Here is an 11,044-nt window from a genome sequence, read left to right as displayed (position 1 = left end):
AGCGATTCACCAGAGACAGCAATAAGCAATAAACAGAGCCCTTTAAGAGTACCTGGTTTGAGGAGTTAGCGAGGCAACGTTGGTCAACTCCGAGTTCAACTCAGGATAACCTGTGACACGAAAGTGGCTCACCTTTTAGCCAGGTAAATGCATATGACAACAAATCCTTCAGAACTAACCAGCTCTGAGACAAACTAACTCATAGTTAACTCCATTTATCCTGAATGAAGTGTCTGAGCACTTGAGGCCCAATGAAATCATACTCCCTCCCTCTCTCAAAGATCCTGTCATCATCCCTTCAGTTGAAGAAGATGGCTGATTAAATATATTTTGTGTTAAAAATGTTAATGTTAAAAGTACTTATCAATTACACATTTAGTAATGACAGGATGCATTTGAAACGTCACACACAGTAAAACACCAAAGACAGAGTTAACGATAAGTAATCAAATAAAGACAGAACCTTTCTAAAAGCCTATTTCACACCATAGTCTGCTGAAAGTTTGCTAGAGTTAGCGGCAGGCGGACGAGCAATACCGTCGTAATATGGATGACGCCTGAGCTGGAATGTGAATCTAACTGAAGCCAGCTAGCTTTAGAAAACCCTGAGTAGATCTCGCTTGCATAACAGCAAACCCTCAGGTTGTCAGCAGCCACGCAGGGCCTTTATTCCAATAGAAGGTAATCCCTCTGATGCGCTGCAGTGCCCCTGTCCACAGGTATTTAAGGAGAGCGGGAACATTTGTCAGTAGAGCCTTTTAATAACATCATAAATATTTATTAGGTTTTGGCTCTGTACTCCAGCACTTTGGATTTGAAATGATACATTGACTATGAGGTTAAAGTGCAGACTGTCAGCTTTCATTTCCATCCATATTGGGTGAACCGTTTAGAAATTACAGCACTTTTTGTACATAGTCCTGCTCATTTTAGGGGACCAGAAGTATAAGGACAAATTCACTTATACGTGTATTAAAGTTGTCAAAAGTTTAGTATTTGGTCCCAAATTCCTAGCACGCAATGATTAAATCAAGCTTGTGACTCTACAAATTTGTTGGATGCATTTGCTGTTTGTTATGCAACCTCCAGTAAATTTAAAGAAACTTTCGTGAGATTTTCACCATGAACCCTCTTGTCACGTTGGTTTGAATGATTCGGGAGACAGACGCAGGAATGCGTAATATGGATTTTTATTTCACCCAAATTACGGCGTGCCGTGTAAGGGCACGGGGACAAAGACCAAACAAACACTATACAAAACACAGGGTAGAAACCCAAACAAAAGAGTGAGGAGTAGATCGAATAAATAACACAAGCTCACAATGATTAACACACGGGGCGAGACCTGTAATCATCTGCGCCATGGCACGAAAGCCAAAACACACAGCACAGGTGCTCACAAGTTGTAAACAACCCTAAATCGTACTGGAAAGGTTGAGATATTTTAGCAAAATTCAGGTGGTAGTCAGGAGTGTTGTGCCAACATCTTTTTTGTAATATTAGACATGTTTTACAACTCCAGATATCCCTTTAAAAGAATGACATTATCCAAGTGTAGATCAATCAAAGAAGGTTTGGCCTGTCCAAAAAAACATTAAACGGCAAGCTGTTAAAATACTAAATAATTGAAGGGAACCGTTCATTTTATATAAACATGAACTTGCGTCTCTGGAACAATATGCAATCCTATGGTTGCCAGCCAAGAGGTGTATTGTTCAAAGGCTTGAATCCTGGACGTGTTTTTGTGTTTTTGCATGTTTTGGCTCTTTAAAACCTTCGCCGGATGCCAAAAGCTATTCATGGGCATAAGTTGCAGTATTTCATGGAAGTAGAAATATCACATTTGGAAGCAAGGCACACTGGATACTGTTAAAATGGGTAGCAGTAAAAGTAGCGAGTGCTTTCTTGACCCTATCCATTCTGAACCCATCGTGTGCTTGTTACTAATAACGATGCTGAACTGAACTTTCACCCATTACTATGGAGGGTGCAATTGAAGAGCCCTCACATGGAAGTGTGGCTTGTGAGTTTTGACGAAGCGCTGTATTACTGATGAGGTGCAATACTTCTGGAATGTTGGCTTGAGAAGGAGGCCCATTGGAAAAGTTGGAAGTTTCGCCATATGCTCCTATCCAATTCTCATTTGTCCACCATGATAGAAACCTCTTCAACGTTCTGCTCTGAAAAGTTCCTGGACAAATGAGAATTGGATAGGAGCATACGGCGAAATGGTCTCATACTATATATGAACCTATATGAGAGACCATGACGATCCTCAAGCTTCACTTGTGGCTGGAAGTATACATAGTGGATCAATGTCAGAAGCTGCAGCTGGAATCCAATATTTATCCAAGCCACTGAGTGCATAATGCATGAGACCCTACACCAGACAGGATGATAAAAGACAACTTCTCAGGCGACTTATCAATTTTAACTTCTGAGAGATTTTTTGTAAATGAAAAAGTAAAAAAAAAAAGATTTCACTGATGGTTAATGGAGTGAGTGAGTTAATGAGATAATTGCCCTTGGACTGAAATAAAATGTATTTGATAGGGCTTTGACTAAAATCATTCAGTCCCTCAAAGTATATCAATGGAATAGTGAAGTGATCTTCTATGCTACAGCATTTAACCAAACAATAAATGATGCATCAGTAGGTAGAAATAAGTTACTGACATATTTCCTGTGTAAAGCAGGGATCCTGCGATACAATATTTACACAAAATATCTCACATATGATCCGGATTGTTGGACAGCTGCTTTCAATCGCAGGAGCGCAGCAAAAGATACACTGAAATAATTTTTAAATGAAGAAGGAGGGATGTGAATCAGAAACCATCTCTACAACTTTCCAGATTTGATTCCTGAGAAGTGTAATGTTTGGTCAAATAAATGTTATGTTTCCCCTTCCTGTTATTGTACCCACATGCCCATGTGCATGCAACATCACTTAAATTCCACAGGAATCCCAGAAAACGATGTAACAATGTACCACAACTAGAATCTCAAGCAATTTTTGAAATTATTGCATCATTAGATCCCTATGTAGTCCACTACTTTTGACCAGGGCCCATAGGAATCTAGTCAAAAGTAGTGCACTATAGGGAATAGGGTGCCATTGGAGACTCACACAGTACTAGATACATTTCCAGGAAGTCAGTCTGCTTTGCTCTGACTCATAGCGTGCTTTGGGAACACCAATAGCTGGTAATAATTTGGACAGTAGTTACCACATTCAGAATATTTGTCATTTCCACATGCAGGGGGTCGAACTGTAATACTTTGTGGCTGTGGTAGCCTATGAGCATTTTTTTATTTGAGCAATGTGTTTGATAATACAGCTGCAGCTAAGTAATTTCAGTTAGGATTGTTCTCTATTCCTACACTTGGAAAGTCAGGAGATGGATCAGCTTAATGTGACTAGAGATGGATAGATGAAACTCTCAATGAGGAAACCACGGTTAGCTTGGGTCAGGGCACAAAACTGCTACCAAAACACTTGCATTTGCGACTCTTTGACTTGGCAGTGCAACACCCATTTTTATTGATTGCTAGGGTGCTAATTTAAAAAAGCTGGTCACGTTCATTTTTGGTTCACAATTTGCACAGTTTTTTTATTTTCAAGATTTATTCAAACAGCAATGGGTATGCAACAATGGGTGTGCAGGCTAGGTATACCTAAAGTTTGGTACGAAGTCTTGGTTGAATCTTTGTGATGCACAATTCAGTCATCATGCGCTGTTTGAATAACATTTTTGAAAGGTTTTCCCCAAAAAACATCCCAATTGACTGCAAAGTTGGCAGCATGATGTAATGATGATTTATATCATTCGAAATCTCTTAAAATAACACCCTTTTTGAGATTGTGCAAAGGTTTTAAAAAAAAATCTAACAATCAATGTAAATATGATATTGTCAAGTTAAAATGATTTATGTATGGAGGGTAGGTTAGGTCATTATAGGCTACTTGCTCAGCCCGCAAATTAAAGATAGCATTTAAATTAAGTGCACATCATCAGCTTTCCCGGGCCAGTATTATTTTCCTTTGGACCAGCAGCTTTCAGTTTGCACTGGCCCGGTGTGCCACAGGCAAATTCACCTGAATGTCAAACCCTGCAAGGGCATGCTAATTTCTAAAATGGCTAGTCATAATTGGCCTGGTTCTGTATGGAATGCAGGTACATTATGGGACACAGGCAGGGGTTGAAACCGGTTCAGGGAACAGAAGCCAAAAAACATTTTCCAAGGAACGGAAACAGAACTGGGAAAGAAAGTGATCTATAGTGTTCCGGAACAAAACCCTTATAAAGTTTAAAACCTTTTAGGGCTATGTGTCCTGCTAGTGGGACAACTTCCGGTGAAACTGCAAATGATGGATATTAAACATTTATGTACATATAAGTGTCTTATATCGGTTGAAAGTTAAAATTCTTGTTAATCTAACTGCACTGTCCGATTTACAATAGCTATTACAGCAAAAACATGCCATGCGATTGTTTGAGGATGGCGCCCCACATCAAAATATTTTTCCACTGGCACAGGTTTCATAAATTCACAAATAGCGATTAAATATTCACTTACTTTTTGAAAATCTTCCTCTGATTTGTCATCCAAAGGGTCCCAGCTATAACATGTAGTGCCGTTTTGTTAGATAAAATCCTTCTTTGTATCCCAAAAAGTCTGTTTAGTTGGCGCCATTGATTTGAGCAATCCACTCGTTCAACATGCAGAGAAAGGAATCCAAAAATCTACCCCTAAACTTTGTTTCAACAAGTCAAAATACGTTTCTATTTACTCCTCAGATACCCTAAAATGTAATCAAACTATAATATTTCTTATGGAAAGAAGTATGTTCAATAGGAAACTGATTTTAGCAGGTGTGTCCTGTCTTCATGGCGCGCGCAAACACGAATTTCCAAGACTGTCCATGTACTAAAACTGATATTTCTTATTCGTTTTTAAAGTTACAAGCCTGAAACCTTGAACATAGACTGCTGACACCCTGTGGAAGCCATATGAATTGCATCCAGGGAGCTACTTTTCAGTATGACCTTATACTTGACATTATAAGAGGATGGTCTCTCTCAAAATCAAAAATTCAGGTTGGTTTTTCTTTGGATTTTCTCCTACCATATCTATTGTGTTATACTCTGCTACATTATTTCAACATTTCTACAAACTTCGAAGTGTTTTCTTTCCAATGGTACCAATTATATGCATATCCTGGCTTCAGGGCCAACAGGCAGTTTACTTTGGGCACGTCATTCAGGTGGAAATTGAGAAAAAAGGGGCCTAGCCCTTCAGGATACTAGCTGGTTATCATGTTTCTTATTGGATTTATTTTGTTTTGAATTCTGGTGCCACTGTACACACAAGCTTCAAAGCTAGCTCTGGGCCAGGGCGTTGAGCTAGCCTCTGCGTTGAGCCAACTCTCGGACGTTCAAGTTCCTCCATTATTAGCTGCTCCTCTGTAGGTTTCTAGCTAGTATGTAATTATGTAATTCAGTGAAGTAATAATAGGCCTACTACTAATATCCTAAACACATTACAATGAACATCATATCATGATGCCTAGCGCTTCAAGCCAAGCCTTCTCCATGTCCCCTCTCTCCCACCCTGCAAAATGTCAGTCGCATCTAGAGCCCTACACTTGTCTGTCCATCAAGCATGTAAACAACTAGCTTGCCAGGTCCATATAAAGCTGCTTTTTCTGCACTGATTGGTGGATACATTTAATGAGCTAAATGTAAAAACTAACCTCAGCAAAAAAAGAAACGTCCCTTTTTCAGGACCCTGTCTTTCAAAGATAATTCATAAAAATCAAATAACTTCACAGATCTTCATTGTAAAGGGTTCAAACACTGTTTCCCATGCTTGTTCAATGAACCATAAACAATTAATGAACATGCGCCTGTGGAACAGTTGTTAAGACACTAACAGCTTACAGACGGTAGGCAATTAAGGTCACAGTTATGAAAACTTAGGACACTAAAGAGGCCTTTCTACTGACTCTGAAAAACAACAAAAGAAAGATGCCCAGGATCCCTGCTCATCTGAGTGAACGTGCCTTAGGCAAGCTGCAAGGAGGCATGAGGACTGCAGATGTGGCCAGGGCAATAAATTGCAATGTCCGTACTCTGAGACGCCTAAGACAGCGCTACAGGGAGACAGGATGGATAGCTGATCATCCTCGCAGTGGCAGACCATGTGTAACAACACCTGCACAGGATCGGTACATCCGAACATCACACCTGCGGGACAGGTACAGGATGGCAACAACAACTGCCCGAGTTACACCAGGAATGCACAATCCCTCCATCAGTACTCAGACTGTCCACAACAAGCTGAGAGAGGCTGGACTGAGGGCTTGTAGGCCTGTTGTAAGGCAGGTCCTCACCAGACACCATCACCGGCAACAACGTCGCCTATGGGCACAAACCCACCGTCGCTGGAGCAGACAGGACAGGCAAAAAGTGCTCTTCACTGACGAGTCGCGGTTTTGTTTCACCAGGGGTGATGGTGGGATTCACGTTTATCGTCGAAGAAATGAGCGTTACACCGAGGCCTGTACTCTGGAGCGAGATCGATTTGGAGGTGGAGGGTCCGTCATGGTCTTGGGTGGTGTGTCACAGCATCATCGGACTGAGCTTGTTGTCGTTGCAGGCAATCTCAACGCTGTGCGTTACATGGAAGACATCCTCCTCCCTCATATGGTACCCTTCCTGCAGGCTCATCCTGACATGACCCTCCAGCATGACAATGCCACCAGCCATACTGCTCGTTCTGTGCATGATTTTCTGCAAGACAGGAATGTCAGTGTTCCGCCATGGCCAGCAAAGAGCCCAGATCTCAATCCCATTGATCACGTCTGGGACCTGTTGGATCAGAGGTTGAGGGCTAGGGCCATTCCCCCCAGAAATGCCTGGGAACTTTCAGGTGCCTTGGTGGATGAGTGGGGTAGCATCTCACAGCAAGAACTGGCAAATCTGGTGCAGTCCATGAGGAGGAGATGCACTGCAGTACTTAATGCAGCAGGTGCCCACACTAGATACTGACTGTTACTTTTGATTTTGACACCCACTTTGTTCAGGGACAAATTATTCAATTTCTGTTAGTCACATGTCTGTGGAACTTGTTCAGTTTATGTCTCAGTTGATGAATCTTGTTATGTTCATACAAATATTTACAAGTTAAGTTTGCTGAAATTAAACGCAGTTGACAGTGAGAGGACGTTTCTTTTTTTGCTGAGTTTATGTTGATTTCACAAGTTAAAACTTCATCGGGATAGGAGGCAGCATTTCGACTTTGAACAAATTGCGTGCCCAAACGGAATTTCCTCCTACTCTGTCCCAGAAGGTAATACATGCATATTATTATTACTATTGTATAGAAAACACTCTGAAGTTTCTAAAACTGTTTGAATTATTTCTGTAAGTATAACAGAACTCATTTGGCAGACAAAAACCTGAGAAGAGGTCAAAACAGGAAATGAGAACTCGATTTTCAAAACAGTGTCAAATGATACCCCTTCTAGTTATGGATAAGCAAACACTTCCTAGGGCTTCCACTAGATGTCACCGTCTTTAGATTTTAGGTATATGATTCTACTATAAAGGAGGAGCTCATAGGAGCTATTTTACTGAGTGGTCGTCAGAAACTTTCAGTCTCTTTTGGCACGCTCACGAGAGAGAGTGCTCTCATTCCAATGCTCTTTCTTCAGACAATGAAATTCTCCGGTTGGATCCTTATTGATGATTAATGTAAAACACATACTAAATATGGATTGCATACATCATTTTACCTGTTTCTATGACCTGTAACGGAACTTTTTAAGTTTTTGTCTGGAGGGATTGCTCGTGCGTCATGAAAATGGATTCCTGGGCTGAACATGCTAACAACAAGTGGCTAAATGATGGGCTTTATGGAACTTTTCAGTAATTTATTGTCGATCTGGGAATCCTGGGAGTGCCTTCTGATGAAGTTATTCGAAGGTAAGTGCATATTTATAGTGTTTTTGTAGCTTTTGTTGATGCCAAAATGGCGACTATTTCTTTGGCTGGATTGTGCTCTGAGCGCCGTTCTCAGATTAATCTTTTTCCGTAAAGTTTATTTTGAAATCTGACACATCGGTTGCATAGAGGATAAGTTTATCTTTAATTATGTGAATAACACTTGCATCTTTTATCAATGTTTATTATGAGTATTTCTGCAAAATCACCAGATGTTTTGGAATCAAAACATTACTGCACGTAACGCGCCAATGTAAACTGAGATTTTTTTAATATATATATATGCACATTATCGAACAAAACATAAATGTATTGTGTAACATGATGTTATATGACTCATCTGATGAAGATGTTCAAAGGTTAGTGATTAATTTTATCTCTATTTGTGGGTTTTGTGAAAGCTACCTTTGCTGTGAAAGAAATGTCTGTGCTTTTTTGGATTTGGTGGTGAGCTAACATAAATATATGTGGTGTTTTCGCTGTAAAACATTTAAATAATCAGACATGTTGGCTGGATTCACAAGATGTTTATCTTTCATTTGCTGTATTGGACTTGTAAATGTGTTCAAGTTAAATATTTCAAAAAAATATTTTTGAATTTCCGCTAGCGGAACCCCAGTCCTAGACAGGTTAAAAAGGAACATAAAGGAATTATATAAACCGGTACTTTTTTCTGGTTTGAACCGGTTCAGAACTTTATTATGCTGGTCGGAACAGCGGAACGGAACAGATTGGAAAACAATTTTGGTTTCAACCCCTGGAAACAGTTCAGGTCATTAACTGGAAATACAAATTGGTGCGACCAAATCATGTTCTGGTGCCATCAACTGAAAAATGTGCCACCAGTAGAAAAGTTAGTCTAGAACCCTGCTTGGGTGACAACACTAGTTACTTTTATTTATTATTCTTATCTGTATTTTTTTAAACGGCATTGTTGGTTACATCTACACCTGTTGTATTTGGTGCATGTGACTAATACTATTTGATTTGATTTGCTAATAGTCTTTAAAATGAAATAAAAAAGCTGATGAGTATTAACCTATATGATGTACAACAAAAAAGTCGACATCCATATGTCATTGGTAACTGCTTCACTCAATCAAGGTTAGTAATGGGTTAGTGGGGACAGTGAGTCAGCCTATTAAACTTTAAGTTACTCTCAACGCTTTGTGATTCAATGTGATTTATCCTCTATTGTTCTGCACTACTCTTCATCAGAAGACAGTATGAATCATTGCTGTTGAAACTGCATTTCTGATTGATTATGTAAGATGGCATAATTCCTTTCACTATCAAGTGATGTATGAGATACGTTATATCATAACATCGTTGAATACTCGTTCCTGACTGGCTAGAAGGGCACTCTAGAATGGACATTAAAACCATATAACGGGACAGTTGGAAAATATATCGGGACAGTTGGAAAAGATATCGGGACCTTGCAATAATGACGCAATAAGCGCCTACACATGCAGACCATACTTGCTACAAAGTTACAGAAAGCTAAATCAATAACCACACAAACCGAAGTTGGATAAAACATAAACACAGGTTCTGTGAGGAAAAACGAAGCTAGCTATCTGTTTTTGCAGAGACATACAGTACCAGTCAAAAGTTTGGACACACCTACTCATTCAAGAGTTGTCCTTTATTTTTATAATTTTCTACATTGTAGAATAATAGTGAAGACATCAAAACTATGAAATAACACATATGGAATCATGTAGTAACCAAAAAAGTCAAAATATATTTTAAATTTGAGATTCTTCAAAGTAGCCACCCTTTGCCTTGATGACAGCTTTGCATTCTGTCAACCAGCTTCACCTGGAATGCTTTTCCAACAGTCTTGAAGGAGTTCCCACATATGCTGAGCACTTGTTGGCTGCTTTTCCTTCACTCTGCGGTCCAACTGAAGACAGTAGAGGTCTTCAATCATCCCAAACTATCTCAATAGTTTGGAATGATTGAAGACCTCTACTGTCTTCAACCAGGATCTCAGCGATCACTGCCTCATTGCCTGCGTCCGTAATGGGTCCGTGGTCAAACGACCACCCCTCGTCACTGTCAAACACTCCCTAAAAAACTTCAGCTAGCAGGCCTTTCGAATCGACCTGGCCCGGGTATCCTGGAAGGATATTGACCTCATCCAGTCAGTAGAGGATGCCTGGTTATTCTTTAAAAGTGCATTCCTCAACATTTTAAATAAGCATGCCCTATTCCATTTTTTAAAAACTAAGAACAGATATAGCCCTTGGTTCACTCCAGACTTGACTGCCCTTGACCAGAACAAAAACATCCTGTGGCGTACTGCATTAGCATCGAATAGCCCTCGCGATATGCAACTTTTCAGGGACGTTAGGAACCAATATACACAGCTAGTCAGTTAGGAAAGCAAAGGCTAGCTTTTTAAAACAGAAATTTGCATCCTGTAGCACAAACTCTAAAAAGTTTTGGGACACTGTAAAGTCCATGGAGAATAAGAGGACCTCCTCCCAGCTGCCCACTGCACTGAGGCTAAGAAACACTGTCACCACCAATAAATCTACGATAATCAAGAATTTCAATAAGCATTTTTCTACGGCTGGCCATGCTTTCCACCTGGCTACCCCTACCCCGGCCAACAACTCTGCAACACCCACAGCAACTAGCCCAAGCCCCCCCCTCCCCCCCGACTTCTCCTTCACCCAAATCCAGATAGCTGATGTTCTGAAAGAGCTGCAAAATCTGGACCCCTACAAATCAGCCGGGCTAGACAATCTGGACCCTCTCTTTCTAAAATTATCCGCCGCAATTGTTCCAACCCCTATTACTAGCCTGTTCAACCTCTCTTTCGTATAGTCTGAGATCCCTAAAGATTGGAAAGCTGCCGCAATCATCCCCCTCTTCAAAAGGGGGAGACACTCTAGACACAAACTGTTACAGACCTATGTCTATCCTGCCCTGCCTTTCTAAAGTCTTCGAAAGCCAAGTCAACAAACAGAGCACCGAACATTTCGAATCCCACCATACCTTCTTTGCTGTACAATCTGGTTTCA

This window comes from Salvelinus alpinus, chromosome 4 (assembly GCF_045679555.1).
Source record: "Salvelinus alpinus chromosome 4, SLU_Salpinus.1, whole genome shotgun sequence".
Taxonomy (NCBI): Eukaryota; Metazoa; Chordata; class Actinopteri; order Salmoniformes; family Salmonidae; genus Salvelinus; species Salvelinus alpinus.
The sequence above is the reverse complement of the archived record's forward strand: the minus strand, read 5'-3'. Positions refer to the sequence as shown.